The sequence below is a fragment of the Bubalus kerabau genome, chromosome 18 (assembly GCF_029407905.1).
Source record: "Bubalus kerabau isolate K-KA32 ecotype Philippines breed swamp buffalo chromosome 18, PCC_UOA_SB_1v2, whole genome shotgun sequence".
NCBI classification, from domain to species: domain Eukaryota; kingdom Metazoa; phylum Chordata; class Mammalia; order Artiodactyla; family Bovidae; genus Bubalus; species Bubalus kerabau.
The window spans coordinates 13,874,729-13,892,403 of NC_073641.1; the positions used below are offsets into that span (position 1 = coordinate 13,874,729).

The 17,675-nt window shown below is 41.6% G+C and overlaps 1 protein-coding gene across 11 annotated transcripts in view; it reads right to left on the minus strand.

Moving 5' to 3' along the window:
- PIK3R1 (phosphoinositide-3-kinase regulatory subunit 1) overlaps window positions 1-17,675 on the minus strand; it is a 648,380-nt gene that overhangs the window by 615,472 nt on the left and 15,233 nt on the right. For 10 of the 11 annotated variants that reach the window (XM_055555105.1, XM_055555102.1, XM_055555104.1 and 7 more), the window contains one exon: window positions 14,668-14,738. The gene's annotated coding sequence lies outside the window, so the exon portion shown is untranslated. Of the gene's footprint in view, window positions 1-14,667; window positions 14,739-14,935; window positions 15,032-17,675 lie in introns of all 11 variants that reach the window. The other variant, XM_055555106.1, reaches the window with a different exon arrangement.

A 17,675-nucleotide genomic window follows, 5' to 3' on the forward strand; every position in this document is an offset into this window, starting at 1 on the left:
ACCATGCAGCCTCGTGGCTGAGGCAAGGTCCCAGCCCAGAACAGGTTGGCTGCTAACGTGGGGGATTCTGAGAGCCTGTTGCCACATCAGACTCATGCTCAGTTGCTTCACTTCAGCTCTCACCCAGCTAGAAAGGACAATCTTGTTGTCTTATGGAGCCTTCCACACCAAACCTCTCACCACTTTAAAAAAGAGACAAACCAACAGATTTGAATCGTAATCTCTCTCTTATTTTCGTTTTCCCTTTCTTACAAAGGTATAAAGGGGAGTGAAAATTCCTAAAGGTGTACTTGAAAGGTCAGCCGCCAACGAAATGTGCTATCTCAATGTTTGGAATCCTCTCAAACCATTAAAAATTATATCACTAATGGTTTTTAAAGACATGGGGATGTGTTTGCCTCATGCTTGTACTGTGAAAAGAGCAGCTTATGAATATAACCCTGTGAATATGGGGTATGATTACAATATTGTTAACGAGTAAGATGTAAAAGATGAAAAGAAAAAAAAAAAAGACTCAATGTCAAGATTAGAAGGGGTGTTCAAAGGTCAAATTTTCTTTTGCTTTTTAAAAAATTTTTTCTGGCCTATTCACTTTCCTATATCTTCTAAACTTTCTAGAATAGAAATATATTATTTTCTAAAAAATTAAAAAAGACTCTCAACTACTATAATTTTTAAGGTTGTCTCTAAACCAATGAGAGGGTAACTTCTATTTCCTGATATCAATTCAATAACAGATACTTTTCTATAAATCTCCATCTTGCCATGTTGAGATGAGGCCTAAACAGAAATAGTCAACCATGTTACATTTTCCTCAAACTAAAATTTTACATGTACCCTCATCTTCTTTATTGCAAATTTAGAAAACTTATCCAGAAAGGGGAAAAGACATTGCCCAATCAGCTCTGCAGGTTCCCAAAGCTTCTACAGGAAGATTTAATAAGAGGCTGCCTTGGTCCAAGGGGTCACTTCCTTTTGGAAATGCTTTCTCTCTCCTTACCCTGACACCAGGACAGAAAAAAAAATAATAATAATAAATAACAATTGGCATTCATACTGTACTCAGAGCTTTAAAAGTACTTTCACGAGTAATAAAAAAGAATGCAAAGACAAATTCTCCAAAACCGTCTCATGCCCTACTGACAAGCACGTTCTAACCTGGGTTACAAGTGGTGGCAAAGGGGATCCCAGAGGCACGGGATAAGGGAAATTGCCATGTCACAGAGCGGACCTGAGGCCAGGCCGTGTTCTCGTCAGTTGCCATAGTGTGTAGTCCCTATGGCAGCACTAGTGACACTGGAAGGAAGGGATTGGCACCACCGTTAAAAAAGAGAACCAAAGAGCAATACTGCATAGGAACCTGCAATGTCAGGTCCATGAATCAAGGCAAATTGGAAGTGGTCAAACAAGAGATGGCAACAGTGAATATCAACATTCCAGGAATCAGTGAACTAAAATGGACTGGAATGGGTGAATGTAACTCAGATGACCATTGTATCTACTACTGTGGGCAGGAATCCCTCAGAAGAAATGGAGTGGCCATCATGGTCAACAGAAGAGTCCAGAATGCAGTACTTGGATGCAATCTCAAAAAGGACAGAATGATCTCTGTTCTTTTCCAAGGCAAACCATTCAATATCACAGTAATCTAAGTCTATGCCCCAACCAGTAATGCTGAAGAAGCTGAAGTTGAACGCTTCTATGAAGACCTACAAGACCTTTTAGAACTAACACCCAAAAAAGATGTCCTTTTCATTATAGGGGACTGGAATGCAAAAGTAGGAAGTCAAGAAACACCTGGAGTAACAGGCAAATTTGGCCTTGGAATACGGAATGAAGCAGGGCAAAGACTAATAGAGTTTTGCCAAGAAAATGCACTGGCCATAACCAATACCCTCTTCCAACAACACAAGAGAAGACTCTACACATGGACATCACCAGATGGTCAACACCGAAATCAGATTGATTATATTCTTTGCAGCCAAAGATGGAGAAGCTCTATACAGTCAGCAAAACAAGACCAGGAGCTGACTGTGGCTCAGATCATGAACTCCTTATTGCCAAATTCAGACTTAAATTGAAGAAAGCAGGGAAAACCACTAGACCATACAGGTATGACCTAAATCAAATCCCTTATGATTATACAGTGGAAGTGAGAAATAGATTTAAGGGCCTAGATCTGATAGATAGAGTGCCTGATGAACTATGGAATGAGGTTTGTGACATTGTACAGGAGAAAGGGATCAAGACCATCTCCATGGAAAAGAAATGCAAAAAAGCAAAATGGCTATCTGGGGAGGCCTTACAAATAGCTGTGAAAAGAAGAGAAGTGAAAAGCAAAGGAGAAAAGGAAAAATACAAGCATCTGAATGTAGAGTTCCAAAGAATAGCAAGAAGACATAAGAAAGCCTTCCTCAGTGATCAATGCAAAGAAATAGAGGAAAACAACAGAATGGGAAAGACTAGAGATCTCTTCAAGAAAATTAGAGATACCAAGGGAACATTTCATGCAAAGATGGGCTCGATAAAGGAGAGAAATGGTATGGACCTAACAGAAGCAGTAGATATTAAGAAGAGGTGGCAAGAATACACAGAAGAACTGTACAAAAAAGATCTTCAGAACCCAGATAATCATGATGGTGTGATCACTGACCTAGAACCAGACATCCTGGAATGTGAAGTCAAGTGGGCCTTAGAAAGCATCACTAGGAACAAAGCTAGTGGAGGTGATGGAATTCCAGTTGAGCTCTTTCAAATCCTGAAAGATGATGCTGTGAAAGTGCTGCACTCAATATGCCAGCAAATTTGGAAAACTCAGCAGTGGCCACAGGACTGGAAAAGGGCAGTTTTCATTCCAATCTCAAAGAAAGGCAATGCCAAAGAATGCTCAAACTACCGCACAATTGCACTCATCTCACATGCTAGTAAAGTCATGCTCAAAATTCTCCAAGCCAGGCTTCAGCAATATGTGAACCGTGAACTTCCAGATGTTCAAGCTGGTTTTAGAAAAGGCAGAGGAACCAGAGATCAAATTGCCAACATCCGCTGGATAATGGAAAAAGCAAGAGAGTTCCAGAAAAACATCTATTTCTGCTTTACTGACTACGCCAAAGCCTTTGACTCTGTGGATCACAATAAACTGTGGGAAATTCTGAAAGAGATGGGAATACCAGACCGCCTGACCTGCCTCTTGAGAAATCTGTATGCAGGTCAGGAAGCAACAGTTAGAATCAGACATGGAACAACAGACTGGTTCCAAATAGGAAAAGGAGTACGTCAAGGCTGTATATTGTCACCCTGCTTATTTAACTTATATGCAGAGTACATCATGAGAAACGTTGGACTGGAAGAAACAGAAGCTGGAATCAAGATTGCCGGGAGAAATATCAATAACCTCAGATATGCAGATGACACCACCCTTGGGGCAGAAAGTGAAGAGGAACTAAGAAGCCTCCTGATGAAAGTGAAAGTGGAGAGTGAAAAAGTTGGCTTAAAGCTCAACATTCAGAAAACAAAGATCATGGCATCCGGTCCCATCACTTCATGGGAAATAGATGGGGAAACAGTGGAAACAGTGTCAGACTTTATTTTTCTGGGCTCCAAAGTCAGTGCAGATGGTGACTGCAGCCATGAAATTAAAAGACGTTTACTCCTTGGAAGGAAAGTTATGACCAACCTAGATAGCATATTCAAAAGCAGAGACATTACTTTGCCAACAAAGGTCCGTCTAGTCAAGGCTATGGTTTTTCCTGTGGTCATGTATGGATGTGAGAGTTGGACTGTGAAGAAGGCTGAGCGCCGAAGAATTAATGCTTTCGAACTGTGGTGTTGGAGAAGACTCTTGAGAGTCCCTTGGACTGCAAGGAGATCCAACCAGTCCATTCTGAAGGAGATCAGCCCTGGGATTTCTTTGGAAGGAATGATGCTAAAGCTGAAACTCCAGTACTTTGGCCACCTCATGCAAAGAGCTGAGTCATTGGAAAAGACCCTGATTCTGGGAGGGATTGGGAGCAGGAGGAGAAGGGGATGACAGGATGAAATGGCTGGATGGCATCACTGACTCGATGGATGTGAGTCTGGGTGAACTCCGGGAGTTGGTGATGGACAGGGAGGCCTGGTGTGCTGTGATTCATGGGATAGCAAAGAGTCGGACACGACTGAGCGACTGAACTGAACTGAACTGACTGAACCATTAAGAAGAACAGCATATGACAAAACTGGTTCGAACCTACAGGCCCAAGCTGGCAGAAGATTCAACTTCAGTAGACCTTGAGCCTTATTATATCATCATTATAGTCCATTATCATATGCTAAATGACACAACTGCAGGAGCCATGACATTGCAAGATCGACTCATAAAAGACCAAAAAATGGACAGTAGCCCAGTTCCTAGAAACTCCCACCCCTCCTCCAAGGTAGAATATTCTTCCCACTCATTAGCTTATAAAATCATCCTGCCCATAAAAACTAACCACTCTCAAACTCCGAGCCTCTCACTTTCTGAGACAGCCCCCACTCTGTCAATGGAGTGTATCTCTCTCTAAATAAACTTGTTAAATAAATTTGCTTTCACTTTTCAGTAACTCACTCTTGAATTCTTTCCTGCTCAAAAGCTAGGACCCTCACTTGGCAGACCATACAAGAGACTCACCCAAGACCTGGGACATGACCATTCTCTCATGTCCCATTTTTCCTACAACCCTGGGATGAAGGTATCATTGTCCATATCAGGGGTCAGCAGAGTACAATCCATAGGCCAACTTGAACCAATGGTTTGTTTTTGTAAATGAAGTTGTATTGGAACACAGCCACTCCCATTTGTCTTTCGCCTGTGACTATTCTACTATAATTGCAAGATTGAGTATTTACAACAGAGATAATTTTTCCTGCAGAGCCTAAAGTATTTATTATCTGGCCCTTCACAGAAAATGTTTGCCAACCCCTGATTTACATGATACCTATTTACATGATACCTATTTACATGATACCTAAAAATGAGGCTCAGGAAAGTTCAATAATACCCCAGTGTCACTCAGCTAATTACTCTCAGTACCAAGATACAGACATGCATCTACCTTACTTTAAGCTCATGTTCTTTTTTCATTTCTCCAAATTATAACTCAAAAAGTAAGACCTCAACTCTCAACAAAGTATATCATATGCATGGCTTGTGCCAAGAAAGATGAGACATGAAGAACTGCTTTTATTTTTAGGAGACATTATGAGACACATTAACTGTTGGATTCCTTAAACCATCCCTTAAAATAAAGAGCATTCTACCATAAGTTATTATTGACTATTATTGATATAGTGTGTGTTAATCACTCTGCACACACACTCTGCAGTGTGTGTCTGACTCTGCAACCCCACGGACTGCAGCCCATCAGGCTCCTCTGTCCATGGGATTTCCCAGGCAAGAATACTGGAGTGGGGTGCAGTTTCCTTCTCAGGGGATCTTCCCAACCCAGGGACCAAGCCCATGCCTCCTGGATTGTAGGCAGGTTCTTTATTGCCTAAGCCACCAGGGAAGCCCTCACATTAAAACATTCTAAAATATTTGATATGTATGATATTGTACCACCTCTATGACCTTGCTAGTTTCTTCCTAGCCTAGAGAGAGAGGGGTAAGGAAACATGTGCTTAAAATAAAAGCCTAACCTATTCATCATTTTTAGCATGGCTTTTGTTTTAAATGTCAGTTTCTCTTTCAAAATCTCTTTTGCTTAACTCCTTAACCACTCAGTTAGCTGTGATACAGGGCCTTGAAGAGATGTTTCATAGGTGCCTAATGGAAGAAACTGCTCTGGAAGAAATGCTGATTCTCACTGCTCACACCACCTCACCCACTGGTGACATGAAGGTACAAGATGTCAAAGATGGAGACCAGAGCAGGGTGGAAGGCTAGCTCTTTTCACATCAGGGGCAGCAAAGGCAGCATGTTCCTAAGACCCCAGTCTTTCCTAGACAGTGTCCAGCAGTTTTGTGGAAGAAAAGCAGGGGAAACCTAGAGGATTCATTCTCGATATGGTCAGTGGTGAGGAGAATCCGGTTCCTTGGTTCTTCTTGTGAAACCCCAAGGAAAATGTCATGACCTTATTGAAAAGCAATTCCTCTACTGTTTACAAAAAGGCATGGCGATTCAACCATCTTCAGGAAGGAGTCAGCAGAGGCAGAATGATATAGAGAGCATTTTAAAGTGACATTCTTACCACCGGAAGAGAGGGAGATTGAAACAATGTAGTGGAAGTTAAGAATGGTGAAAGATTTTAAACCTATGATTTTACACTAAATTGCCATTGCATCTTGTCAAAAATCAGTTGTCCGTATATATGTGGGTATACTTCCATGCTTCCTGTTCTGGTCCATTGATCTATTTGTCAGTCTTTAGCCCATGGATGGAGGAGCCTGGTAGGCTGTAGTCCATGTCGCTAGGAGTTGGACACGACTAAGCTACTTCACTTTCACTTTTCACTTTCATGCATTGGAGAAGGAAATGGAGACCCACTCCAGTGTTCTTGCCTGGAGAATCCCAGGGACGGGGGAACCTGGTGGGCTGCTGTCTATGGGATCGCACAGAGTTGGACACGACTGAAGCGACTTAGGAGCAGCAGCAGCAGCAGACCAACAGAACAGAGCCTTGATTACTGTAGCTTTACAACAAAACTTGAAATCAGATTTTATTAGTTCTCCGACTTTGTTCTTTTTTTCAGAGTGGTTTTGGCTATATTATATCCTTTGCATTTGTATGTAATTTTAGGATTAGCTTGCTGGCTGCATAGGTTTTGATTGAGATTGCATTACATTTATAGATCAATTTGAAAGAACTGGTAAATGGAGTAGGTTATTTATGAATATATCTCTTCATTTACATAGGTGTTAATTTCTCTTAGCACAATGTTACGGTTTTCAGTATACAGATCTTTCTTATCTTTTACAAATGTATCCCTAAACATTTTATTTTCTGATACTATTTGAGATTTTTATTTCTATTTCTGATCATCCCTTGCTAGTCTATAGAAATGCAATAGAATGTTTTTATTGATCTTGCATCCTGCAAACTTTCTAAATTTACACATTAGTTCTTATAGCTTTTTTGTAGACTATACATAATTTTCTACATAGTTGATCCTGTTCTCTGTGAATAATAATGGTTTTACTTATAGAATGGTGAAAACAGAATCGTTGATGTCTTCCTGATCATTATTCCTATAGGTTATTTTAAAACTAGATTTTAGGGTAGAAAGAAGAAAAATGCAAGAAGCAGGGAAATATTCAAGGGAAAATTTTAATAAAGAAGGAAAGAAAGACTAGAGCAAGGGAAGAATATGCAGATGGGGGCAGGATTCAGATCAGTTCCGTGGGAAGTTCAAGCATTCTTCCAGCATTTGGAGGAATGTGATGTAGGTAAACAGTATTTACAAATGTCCATAACTGGGAACCACCAGTGGCAACAAGCTGTAGAGAGAGAGGCCCACAACCTGACCCATTTAGTGATCATGGATTTGTCTTTCCATACACTCTTGTATCATGATGGTAGAGACTCCATTTTCAAACTTACAATAATAATTTATTTACCAGACAGTGAGATTGAAAATACACCTCACACCCTTAGTTGCAATCTCTAAGTTGATGAGACCGGACCCAACTTTTGGACATTACTGAGAAGTAAAGGCCCATCTAGTCAAGGCTATGGTTTTTCCAGTAGTCATGTATGGATGTGAGAGTTGGACTATAAAGAAAGCTGAGCACTGAAGAATTGATGCTTTTCAACCATGGTATTGGAGAAGACTCTTGAGAACCCCTTGGGCTGCAAGGAGATCCAACCAGTCCATCCTAAAGGAGATCAGTCCTAAGTGTTCATTGGAAGGACTAATGCTGAAGCTGAAACTCCAATACTTTGGCCACCTGATGTGAAGAGCTGACTCATTTGAAAAGACCCTGATGCTGGGAAAGATTGAGGGCAGGAGGAGAAGGGGACAAGAGGATGAGATGGCTGGATGGCATCACTGACTTGATGGACATGAGTTTGGGTAAATTCCAGGAGTTGGTGATGGGCAGGGAGACCTGGTGTGCTGTTGTCTGTGGGGTTGCAAAGAGTCGGACACAACTGAGTGACCGAACTGAACTGAAGTGACTGAAAAGCAGATATGGATCAATGTGATCCAAAAGCAAGTAAACATATCCACACCTTGATACAACATGAACTTAATTCTTACCCAACACAGCTTAATTATCGATTTTTCCCAGTGTTTTATATGATAATACCCCACAAAAAGGGCTTCCCTGATAGCTCAGTTGGTAAAGAATCCACCTGCAATGCAGGAGACCCTGGTTTGATTCCTGGGTCGGGAAGATCCCCTGGAGAAGGGATAGGCTACCCATTCCAGTATTCTTGGGCTTCCCTTGTGGCTCAGCTGGTAAAGAATCCGCCTTCAATGCAGGAGACCTGGGTTTGATCCCTGGGTTGGGAAGATCCCCTGGAGAAGGAAAGGCTACCCACTCCAGTATTCTGGCCTGGGGAATTCCATGGACAGTCCATGGGGTCGCAGAGAGTCGGACATGACTGAGTGAACAAAAAAACATGTCGAGTTTAAGTTAAAATAATTCTTCTTGGAGCTGAATCATCAATCAAAACACAGACAAAGTCTTGTGCTCTTTGCAGGGATTTTGCTGTATGCAAATGTTTGTATTCTGACATGTGAATTCAAACATCATCAGTTCATATTCATGTAGGCCAGTAAGCCTCGTGCCACAAAAGAGCACTCAAGCAGAGTCAGAAGACTTGGCTTTACGCTCATAAGACTCAAAAAATTGAAAACAAAAATGCAAATCAAAACCGCTATGAGGTACCATTTCACGCCAGTCAGAATGGCTGCGATCCAAAAGTCTACAAGCAATAAATGCTGGAGAGGATGTGGAGAAAAGGGAACCCTCTTACACTGTTGGTGGGAATGCAAACTAGTACAGCCACTATGGAGAAGAGTGTGGAGATTCCTTAAAAAACTGGAAATAGAACTGCCATATGACCCAGCAATCCCACTGCTGGGCATACACACTGAGGAAACCAGAAGGGGAAGAGACACGTGTACCCCAATGTTCATCGCAGCACTGTTTATACTAGCCAGGACATGGAAGCCACCTAGATGTCCATCAGCAGATGAATGGATAAGAAAGCTGTGGTACATATACACAATGGAGTATTACTTAGCCATTAAAAGGAATACATTTGAATCAGTTCTAATGAGGTGGATGAAACTGGAGCCTATTATACAGAGTGAAGTAAGCCAGAAAGAAAAACACCAATACAGTATACTAATGCATATATATGGAATTTAGAAAGATGGTAACGACAACCCTGTATGTGAGGCAGCAAAAGAGACACAGATGTATAGAACAGTCTTTTGGACTCTGTGGGAGAGGGGGAGGGTGGGATGATTTGGGAGAATGGCATTGAAACATGTATAATATCATATAAGAAACGAATCGCCAGTCCAGGTTCGATGCAGGACACAGGAAGCTTGGGGCTGGTGCACTGGGATGACCCAGAGGCATGGTATGGGGAGGGATGTGGGAGGGAGGTTCAGGATGGGGAACACGTGTACACCCATGGTGGATGCATGTTAATGTATGGCAAAACCAATACAATATTGTAAAGTAAAAATAAATAAATAAATAAATAAATAATAATAGTAAAAAATTAAAAAAATAAAAAAAACCACCATGGAACAAATACAGATAGGTGGACCTAAGCAGAGGGTAAGGTCACTGGAGTCTTTGGAGTTAGAAGAGAAAAAGAGATTGAGAATGACAACAGAAGGGGTCATGAGTACTTAGAAGTTTCATGTAAGTGAGATTTGAGAGGCAGAATATGTAGGAGGGGTTTGGGCTCTTCAGTGAGAGAGATACAGGTTTCAGTTCTGGTTCTAAGACTTCCTGGTTGTGTTAAACTAGTTTTTTAAAAATAATGGTTCTCTTGACTTTGTTTCTCATTCTTTAAATTGGAATATTAATAATGCCCACCACATACAATTTTTGTGCAGCTTAAGTGATATTCACACAAATGTGCAAACGTCTATAAATATGCCTAGGATATGAAGGTATAATCTGATAACATTACAGTGGAGGTCACCTCACACTCTAAACAAATACTTATTGAGCACCTATTATGTGCTAACACTGTTCCAGACACTTAGGTTACATTAGTGGACAAAACAGGAAAATCTGTGCCTTACAGTCTATTAGAGGTGATGATCCGTGGAAATAATAAATACATGCACATCAGGGGCGTGTAGCAGATGCTCCTGTCTGCAAGAAGGAAGCCCCACACAGCACATTAGATGAGGCTATGAGCCGCATAGATTATGTTAAAAGACGAAGGATCCAGTCTACAGTTTCCTGATTACCACTGAGGTCTTGAAGTCTGAGCAAGGGAAACAGTAATAGTGACGTTGTATGGTGTTTTGCACAGCAGTGCTAACACCAAGTTGCCACTGAGTCTTGCAGCAAATGTGTAGCTTTAAGATTTACAACATCAAGAACCAAGTTAATGCCTTCCTGTCTCTCTGTTCTATTCTGATGTCCTTCTCCTGTAAACCATGTCTGTGGAGGGCAGATCGCAGGCTCTAGGGAATTGCCCAGGGAAGCTAAGCTGTCATTACTTTATTTCCCCTTCCCTGTGCACTCATTTAAAACTACCCCACCCCCTGAAAAGCCAATTTCTGACTCTTTTTTTGCCAGTCCTTCAAAAAAAGAGAAAAGTTTTGATACTGTTCATAAGATATTTCCATTGAATAAAAGTGATAAAAAGTCAGAACAAAGTTTATCCTGAGATTCAAAAGAAATGAGGAAATATAATTCCCAGCTTAAAAACCAAGCTGTTCTTTTGAAATCTATTGGGGGAAAGGGTGGAGAACATTGATATTCTGCATCAGTGCCTTAGTACTTAAAAGGAATATATTGGGCTCTATAATTTAACTGCCAAATCTGACATTCACATCCATCTGGACATTTTTAAAAGGATCCTTGAGCCAGTAAGAATTGGCAGTGGGCTGTGTAATCACACCTGCATATGGCACAGGAGTTTTTTAATGGGCAACAGTTAGAGCAAGAAAGTGTTGCTTGATATGCCTTCATTGAGAACCCACACTTAAGCATGTTAGCATGTGTGAATAAATAAATTTTAAAGCTCTCTGTTAGCAAGCCTTTGTTTTTTATTCCCTACAAATCAAATTAGTTGGGGACCCAGTTCATTTTGAGATTATTGGGAAAATGTTTTGGTGTTCTCAAATTTCCTTTGTACCAAAGTTTTGCAAATTAAAAGGTAAGCCACACACCTCCACAACCAGTGAAAGAAAAATGCATTAAACCAACAACAAATTAAATATGATAAACACCCACACAATAGGAGAGTGTAAGTAAAGTTTGGGTCTCTAAGCACATGTCAACCTCCATGTGGGATTTAGCTCTGACTCACTGCCCACAAAGAGAAACTGTAATGCTTATATAACCCATCCAGGGCGTGTGACTTCAGAAAGTCCAATTTAGGTGGCCAGGTCTCTCTTTTTACCATCCCTGCTAGTGTACCTCTTACTGCACATTCCTCAGCACCATCTGGGAGGGAAGCTGTTGTAGGACGGGGGATACTCTCTATGGTGATTTTCAGGGAAAGATCAAAGGTGTTGGGAAAGGGAGCCTCCTTACTTGGAAGAGCCCAAATAAGGAATTATCTTCAACTACCCATTCTGCTTCCTTTAGCAGAGCTCATTTTAGGAAGGGCAACGATATAGTCTACAAAAAGCACTTGGGATGGTCTTATTAAGGAGGGGCCACTGACTCTGGCTACTCTGCTTCTTTAGAATAATGGTCACTGTGTGAGAATCTGATACAGAATGGCCATCATGCATGGCCTCATCCCTATGCAGAAGATTCCATGATACAGCTTTTGGGGAATGATTTAATACCTTCCAAACACCAACATGGAGGAGGGCATCCAAAACACATGGGGAATTAAAAATTGTATTTAAAATGCAGGGTGGGGGCCTGCAGGCAACTACGAACACATGCGGGAATCTATGGCTTCTTCAGTTGTGCCGGGATTTCCTCTTCCTCACCTTCCCCCTCACTCCTTTTTTGCTTTTTTACTTCAAAAGCCTCTTGATGAAAGTGAAAGTGGAGAATGAAAAAGTTGGCTTAAAGCTCAACATTCAAAAAACGAAGATCATGGCATCCGGTCCCATCACCTCATGGGAAATAGATGGGGAAACAGTGGCAGACTTTATTTTTTTGGGCTCCAAAATCACTGCAGATGGTGATTGCAGCCATGAAATTAAAAGACGCTTACTCCTTGGAAGGAAAGTTATGACCAACCCAGATAGCATATTCAAAAGCAGAGACATTACTTTGCCAACAAAGGTCCGTCTAGTCAAGGCTATGGTTTTTCCTGTGGTCATGTATGGATGTGAGAGTTGGACTGTGAAGAAAACTGAACGCCGAAGAATTGATGCTTTTGAACTGTGGTGTTGGAGAAGACTCTCGAGAGTCCCTTGGACTGCAAGGAGATCCAACCAGTCCATTCTGAAGGAGATCAGCCCTGGGATTTCTTTGGAAGGAATGATGCTAAAGCTGAAACTCCAGTACTTTGGCCACCTCATGTGAAGAGTTGACTCATTGGAAAAGTCTCTGATGCTGGAAGGGATTGGGGGCAGGAGGACAAGGGGACGACAGAGGATGAGATGGCTAGATGGCATCACTGACTCGATGGACGTGAGTCTCAGTGAACTCCGGGAGTTGGTGATGGACAGGGAGGCCTGGCGTGCTGCGATTCATGGGGTGGCAAAAAGTCAGACACGACTGAGCGACTGAACTGAACTGAACTAAATCGTCCCCTGAATGGATCATCCATTTCTAACACAAAACCACTTTCACCCTTTTTGTGCAGAAAACTCTTGAAAAATCAGAGCTGCCTAACACAAAAGACTATAGTCACCACAAACATTATTTGAAAATAAAATCATGTTTCTTACTAAATTTGGCTTTTTGGGGTAGATAGAAAGCAGATATATGAATTTATAGGATAAAACTCATGGCCGATTTGAACTGCTGAAATAAGTGGGAAAAAAATCATTTTCTATTTCTTAGCCAGGAGTGAAAACTAGGATGGGGCAAGTGACAGGACACAGATTTCATAATCATCGCAAATGTGACTTGAACCCTCAAGTCTGGGAGGGATGCGTCCTGATGGGAAGGGTGGGGATAATATTTAGGAAAAGAGTTGTTCTCAACAGGATCACAAATTTGGATTGTGTAGTAGTTTTCCTATGACTAATATTTGTTTCTGGTGACAAAAGCCAATTCTTAGATGGAAAGAATGGTGCTCATATTTAACGAAACATGGCTCAATTCAGCCACTTTAAGAACAATCAGTGATTGACACGGACATGAATTTAAATCTCACACAAATGGATCAGTCAGAATTCAGATAACAAAACCACTTTAGATGTTTCAAGTGGAAAAGGATTTAAAAGGAATTAAATGCTTACAAAATGGATAGAAGGGCTCTAGGCTGATTCCTGCATGAGTGGCTTAGAGAACAACACTGCAGAACCTGCTCACTGGGGACATTATTCTCCATCATCATCAGGTACCCAGGAAATCAGGGAGCTTCTGTTCCAACTGCAGGCTCTAGTTCTGCGGTACCTCTGCTGAGGTTCAGCTCAGCAAAATGGTCACCTTGCCTTTTGATATGTAGCACACTAGGGATAAACACTGGGACCTTTGAACTGCTTCTACAGGAAAACCACGAATGTATACCAACACAGAGCCAGACTCTGCTTCATGTATGCCTCCTAAATCATGCTCAGATACATTTACTTGAAGGAAGTCAGGTCATTTGAAGACATAAGATAGATGGAAAATCAAATATTTAGCTTCCTAGTTTCTATATGGCATTAAGTGGTGGTTCTCAAACTTTGTTGCATATTCAAACTCCCTGGGAAGATTTTAGGATCCAAATGCCGAGGCTACACCTCATAATGAGTCAATTTAAACCTTTGGGACTTCATATGTTTTTTAATAAAACACATCACAGGCAACTGCAATGTGCAGCTAGCAATGAACCACAGACACAAAGCCCAGCTTCTCCAACTTCATGTTAATAATCTGGGTACTTTGTAAAAATGCAGAATCTGATTCAGTCTGTCTGAGTTGGAGCCCAAGATTCTACATTTCTAATAAACTCTCAGGAGTTGCTAAGGCTGACGCAGATGAAACTTTGAGTAGCAGAGGGGTACTTTAGTGATTCTCAAATTTTACTGAGCCTCAGAGTTAACACTGGCTCTGGAGGGGTTGTTTGAAACATGGATAGCTAGGTCCCACTTCCGGAATTTCTGATTCAGTACATCTGCAGTAGCACCTGGGAATTTGAGTCTCTAACATGTTCTTAGGTGATTTTGAAGCTGCCTGTTCTGCAGACACAACACCACCAATGCAAAGCAAGCTACAAGGGGGTTGGAGTGATGTTGAGTGAGCCGGTTGCTGTATCTGCAACAGATGGCCACCATGTGGAGTTGCTAATGAATTCAAAGAGTTTATATTCCACTTGGATCTAACAGATAGAGAGGGACTCAGAGGAGAAAGTGAAATGCAATTACTTATGCCAAATCCAGTTACCTTTATCTATCTTCCTTCCATACATGGAATTGCTGTTGAGTTCACTGGGGAGACCTCACAGGAACATATAGCTGGGTGGCAGAAACAAGAAAAAGGAAAGAGAATATTAGTTTTCCATTTCAGTAAACAGACAGGACTGTTTATCTCCATATTTTACTCTTTGGATAATCAAGGGAAAATATCTGAACATTAGATGGATGGCAGAGATAAACAGTCTGTGGCCCATGTGGTTCCCATGGGAAGAGATTTCAAGTGGCATCCTGCTTACTGCTAGTTCATTAGACGCACTTCAGACATCCAGCATTGAGTCTTCACTGCAGTGCACTCTGTGGGAAAGTTTTCTGAATGCATCATCAACCAACACCTTTTAAAAAGAGTTTTATCATGAGGCAAATAAAATTGGTGTAAGGCAATAGCAGTCCTTAAACAATGTACTTTGTTGTAATTTACTATGTCAGATAAAGTTTCACTCAAAATTATGCTTTGGAAAGATTACTTACATCTTAGGAGGGCACCTCCTACCTCTGCATTTTCACCTCTTGCACTCTACTTTCATAGGCACTGGGCTTCCAGAATGGAGGTCCAATGCCTAATTCACGGTTACTACATAAGCCAAATGCACCTGAGAACATTATGGTGGTCTGAGGCTCCATGACCTCCATTTATTGAGGAGCCCCTGAACTTAAAAGGCAACAGCCATCATTAATAGAGGATGAAAGAACCCCCTCTGAGAAGAAAGCTGGGCTAGTCATCTCTGACTCTTTTCTTGAGTTTCAACTCAGAATGTCCGTAAAGCATCCCCTAACTTGCCCCCAGTGGTTTCAAAGCATTTCCTCTCACTAGCAGAGGATCTATCAAAAGCACTGAAATGCAGGGCTTAGGAATGCAAAGGCATATATGACAGTGACCTTTTTTACTCACAATACTTCTGACACCAAACAAGAGCGGGGAGGTGAGGGGGGGGGGGTGTGTGTGTGTGTCCCTCATACCAACCAATTCTGATCCCAGATACCAAATGGGTGTCCAGAAATTCAATTCAGTTTTGTCACTAACTTCCCAGAGTTAGCACAGTCCCTACAGGTTAGGGGCTCAGCCCCACAAGACTCCTGCACCCCCTGCCATCAGACGCCTGTCTCAAGTCCTAAGACTTCCATTCTTCTGACTGACTGACTCTGAACTGGGATTTTCCATGACCCCTTCTCGTCAGGTTTGATAATTTGCTAGAATGGCTCACAGGACTCAGGAACACACAACTTACATTTTTACTGGCTTATTATATAGGGTGCAACTCAGGAATAAAAAAATGGAAGAAATTTATAGGCAAAGCATTGGGTGGGGGAGGGGAGCTTTCAAGCTCTCCTCACGTATGCTACCCTCCAGCGTATGAATGTGTTCACAAGCTGGAAGCTCCCTGTATCTTTTATTTATTTGCTTTTAATTGGAGGGTAATTGCTTTACAATGTATTGTTTTCTGCCGTACAACAACGTGAATCAGTTTTAAGTATATCTATATCCCCTCCCTCTTGAACCTTCTTCCCACCCCCATCCCAGCCTTCTAAGTCATCACAGAAGCTCCCTGTAAGCTTATCATTTAGGGATTTTTAAGGAGGTTCCCTTACATAGACATAATTGATGAAATTATTGGCTATTGATAGTTAACTCAATCTCCAGCTCCTTTCTCTTCCCTATAGCTTAGGAAGTGGGGCTAAAACTTCCAAACTTCAATTGAAAATTAAAGGCTTGGTCTTTCTGATAACCAGCTTCCATACTGAAACTAGGGGTCCACCAAGAGTTGGCTCTTTAGGACAAAAAACATTCCTATCACCCTGATCACTTAGAAATTCAAAAAGTTTATGGAATTCTGAATTAGGAACTGGGGATGAAGATCAAATGCCTTTCTATTATACTACATACAGGGTAAACAGTCCTTGAACGTTTTGTAACCAAGTTGTGGAGGCGGGATGTGGACATAATACTAGTATAATGAACAATCACCAAAGGAAAAAAGTGCATCTTCATTGAGTACTACTTACTCACTACAGTGTTACAAGCATTTAGAGATGAGAGGATTCAGTACGTAAGGGCTAGGATAGCCTGGATCAACCTAACCTCCCAGGTGAGTGTGGAGGGTATTGCACTTACTTGCCCCAGACTGGCCACAGACACACACAGAAAAGTGAAGCTCACTTTTTCTGATCTGAGGGACAGGGAGAAAAGGAGAGAGTGAAATCAGGAATGGAGCCCCAGATGTGGATTTTATCATCTCCATTCTCATTCTATGCCTCAACTTTATGGAAAGGAGGGAGAAGACAGGAAGATAGGGGGAAAGAAACTGCAGAAACTTGAGTGACATTGGGAGGTACTGGCCTGCCTTCCTAATCACAGCAAGGAGTAGCCTGAAACCCTCGGGAGGCGCCCCAGCCTATGATTTGACACTTACAGAAGTAAAACACAGAAATGATATGTGGGAGAAGGCAGCAAGTAGGAAAGGTGATACAAGGGCGTTTCAGCCCACCACACTTTGCACAGGATGTGAAGGAGCGAGAAGGCCTTGTGTGGTTCATGAGGAGGTTCTGAGAGAGCCTGCAGAGTGACGAAGGTGCAGGGAGGGATGGAAATCCAAGATTGCAGCAAGCTCACAGGACCTTGATTGTTGTAAGAATATTCCAAACAGCCGTACAGAACTAGTCATACATCAGCAGGAACTGATCATGCGCACAGACCCTTCTGGCCACTCATCACAAAGGTCAGGAAAATCCAGAGATGCACACACACACGTGTGTAGTTAGGAAAATAATTTCAAGAAGTTCAATAATTTCAAGAAGCAATTAAATAATGGGAACATTTTACGATTCTAAGAGAAAATGTTATTGGGTACGTAGATAAGGGGGTTCATCCCTATAAAAGTGACGACCAAAGCCATGCTGATGAATGAAATCTTTGAGATGCAGTGTAATATGTGCCAGTCATATGGGAAAAAAGGAGGGTGGCTGTCAAAGACAGGGGGC